General features: G+C 46.4%; 2 non-coding genes across 2 annotated transcripts in view; both read right to left on the bottom strand.

Moving 5' to 3' along the window:
- Positions 1-1,917, bottom strand: part of LOC135267550 (large subunit ribosomal RNA) — a 4,037-nt gene extending 2,120 nt beyond the window's left edge. Inside the window, exon 1 of the ribosomal RNA XR_010335965.1 lies at positions 1-1,917. This exon is cut by the window's left edge and continues 2,120 nt beyond it. This is a non-coding gene — a ribosomal RNA (large subunit ribosomal RNA).
- Positions 1,918-2,393: 476 nt separating this feature from the next.
- LOC135267540 (5.8S ribosomal RNA) lies at positions 2,394-2,550 on the bottom strand. The gene has a single exon (XR_010335955.1). It is a non-coding gene; the product is annotated as a 5.8S ribosomal RNA (ribosomal RNA).
- Positions 2,551-3,338: the final 788 nt, after the last annotated feature.

The following is a 3,338-nucleotide window of genomic DNA, read 5'->3' as shown; positions in this document are numbered from 1 at the left end:
GTTTACGTTCGAATTAAAAACGAACCAACGACATATCTACACCACATCAACATCGGCTTTCGCCTAGGGCTTAGGATCGACTGACTCGTGTGCAACGGCTGTTCACACGAAACCCTTCTCCACGTCAGTCCTCCAGGGCCTCGCTGGAGTATTTGCTACTACCACCAAGATCTGCACCGACGGCGGCTCCAGACGGCCTCACGGCCAGTCCTTCTGCGCTCACCGCCGCGACCCTCCTACTCGTCAGGGCTTCATGGCCGGTTAATTAAATAACCGACCGCACATGCCGCTGACGGCCGAGTATAAGCACGACGCTTCAGCGCCATCCATTTTCAGGGCTAGTAACTTCGGCAGGTGAGTTGTTACACACTCCTTGGCGGATTCCGACTTCCATGGCCACCGTCCTGATGTCTTAAGTTACCAACGCCTTTCATGGTATCCCATAAGCGTCGATTTAGGCGCTTTAACTCGGCGTTTGGTTCATCCCACAGCGCCAGTTCTGCTTACCAAAAATGGCCCACTTGGCACTCTGATTCGAGTCTCGCGGCTTCATATAAAGTTCGAGCAAGCCGGAGATCTCACCCATTTAAAGTTTGAGAATAGGTTGAGGCCGTTTCGACCCCAATGCCTCTAATCATTCGCTTTACCGGATGAAACTCGTAAGCGACGAGCGCCAGCTATCCTGAGGGAAACTTCGGAGGGAACCAGCTACTAGATGGTTCGATTAGTCTTTCGCCCCTATACCCAGTTCCGACGATCGATTTGCACGTCAGAATCGCTACGGACCTCCATCAGGGTTTCCCCTGACTTCGTCCTGACCAGGCATAGTTCACCATCTTTCGGGTCCCAGCGTGTACGCTCTTGGTGCGCCTCTTCTCGCAATGAGAATGAGACGCCCCGGGAGTGCGGGGCGACAGCCGTAACGGCCGCCCATCTTCCCTTAGTCCGTGCAAGACGAACTTTCACTTTCATTGCGCCTTTAGGTTTAGTCATGTCCCAATGACTCGCGCACATGCTAGACTCCTTGGTCCGTGTTTCAAGACGGGTCCTGAAAGTACCCAAAGCTATAGCGTCGCAGATCGGCGTTTCAACCGAGTCTGTCCGAGAACTCATTGGCGAACAGCCATTCGTAGACAGAACCGACACCAGGTGCGATTACCGTCATAAACGAACGCGCTTGCCAATGGTCGGACGCTAACTGTGTAGCGGCCCGGCGCCATATGCATACCTTCGAGCGAGTCGACCGGGAAACACCGCGGGTTCGTCCGAAACGGCGAACCGTTCGAACGGGCTCCACCGCGGGCCTTAGATCGACACCCAAAGGATCGCGACGTCCTACTGGGGGAGAAGTGCACGCGTTCGACTTCGGTTCGCATAAACAAAAGGCGCGAACGACGCGTACGCCGTTCGTCGCACGATCATTTAGCGCCGCTATCGAGTCACGCTGAATCTCCCCTTTCGACCTTTCGGGTTTCTCAGGTTTACCCCTGAACGGTTTCACGTACTATTGAACTCTCTCTTCAAAGTTCTTTTCAACTTTCCCTCACGGTACTTGTTCGCTATCGGTCTCGTGGTCATATTTAGCCTTAGATGGAGTTTACCACCCACTTAGGGCTGCACTCTCAAGCAACCCGACTCTGAGGAGAGATCCTCCCGTTATCGGCAACGGTCACTACGGGCCTGGCACCCTCTATGGGCTGTGGCCCCGTTCAAGATGGACTTGGACGCGTCGCACAATCTCGGGATGACGGATCCTCCCTAACACCACATTTCCCGGCGTCCGGTTTCGGCCGCGGGATTCAGTGCTGGGCTTTTTCCTGTTCGCTCGCCGCTACTAAGGAAATCCTAGTTAGTTTCTTTTCCTCCGCTTAATAATATGCTTAAATTCAGCGGGTAGTCTCACCTGCTCTGAGGTCGCAAATATAAATTTGCCTTTATTTTGTCAGACGATAATTACACGTATTCCGTTTATATGGCTGCCTCCAAACAATTTCAAACATCGATCTGACGTCGTTGCGAGAATGTTGTTGTTGTTAATTATAGTGCATAAAATATGCATATAAACAACTTTAACGTCTCGGACACGACGATCGCTTCGTTCGAAATTTAAGCGTTGTGGCTGCTTTTTAATATCGGACGTGCTACGTCTAAACCAACTTGTACCAACAAACTAATAAGAATGTCAGCCGCTATTGCGTTTTAGGATGCCGCGTTATTTTTTATATTGTTTTTATTGTTGTCTACGTTGCATAATATTTTATTATGACAACCGACAATCAATTAACAATTATAGTAACGCGTCATATTTGCACCCAACACGCTCCGACGTAATTGTCTACACAACATTGTGCGCTGTGTTTAAGACAAAAACCGAGCAGTCTTTGAAATTGACACGACCCTCAGCCAGGAGTGGTCCGGGAACAGTATATCCGAGGACCGCAATGTGCGTTCGAAATGTCGATGTTCATGTGTCCTGCAGTTCACAAGTTGACGCGCAATTAGCTGCGTTCTTCATCGACCCACGAGCCAAGTGATCCACCGTTCAGGGTAATCTTTTCAAACAAATTTAAAATATTATTACATAACGCACCGTTCCACATCGAAATCGTTTCATCATCACACAACAACAAAAATAACTACTTAAGGTTATTACAATTGTGATGTATATGTGAGAAACGGACCAATCGAAAGAAACGTTCGGCGTTATATTTTATAATATTTTATTTAATTAAAGTGGCATTTGTTTCTACTTATCGAAAAGAGTATGCAGTTATAGTTTAAGTTTACATAAAGAATAACCCGATGATATTAACGTTTTATAAATACGTATATATATCTATTAGGTTTTTTTTCTCTATCAACTTTGTCTATAAAACTCTGCTCCTTTTGCGATAAGCATTATGTATATTTATTAAATAGAAAATATGTCGAAAAACCAGACGTTTTCTTCAAACAAACGCCACAGCTACAAACTTAATCACAACAATATTTACCAAACAATACAATTGTAGGGTGTTTTGTGTGATACGTCGTTTGGTGGGCATTCTAAGAACGTCCGTCGACATAAAAACGAATCAAAAGAAAAGCACAGGCAGTGCAAAACGTTCCTTCGTCAGTCGGGCGTATATCATTTAAAACCCACAGAATCTAAAAAAGTTAATAAACTTTTTTATTTAGATTCCTACGGTTCGTCGCGTCGTTAAAGTAAATTATTACTTCGACGCATGCGGAACCCAGGTACCCGAAAACCGTAAGCCTAAGCGTTTTTTTCCAAACATCACTCACTATCGATAAAGTAAATTGATTTTATGTATTTATAAATGTGCGTTTGTATGTAT

Source organism: Tribolium castaneum, unplaced genomic scaffold, assembly GCF_031307605.1.
Source record: "Tribolium castaneum strain GA2 unplaced genomic scaffold, icTriCast1.1 ptg000050l, whole genome shotgun sequence".
NCBI classification, from domain to species: domain Eukaryota; kingdom Metazoa; phylum Arthropoda; class Insecta; order Coleoptera; family Tenebrionidae; genus Tribolium; species Tribolium castaneum.
Note: the sequence above shows the minus strand (reverse complement) of the source record. Positions and strands in the feature narration are given on the sequence as shown.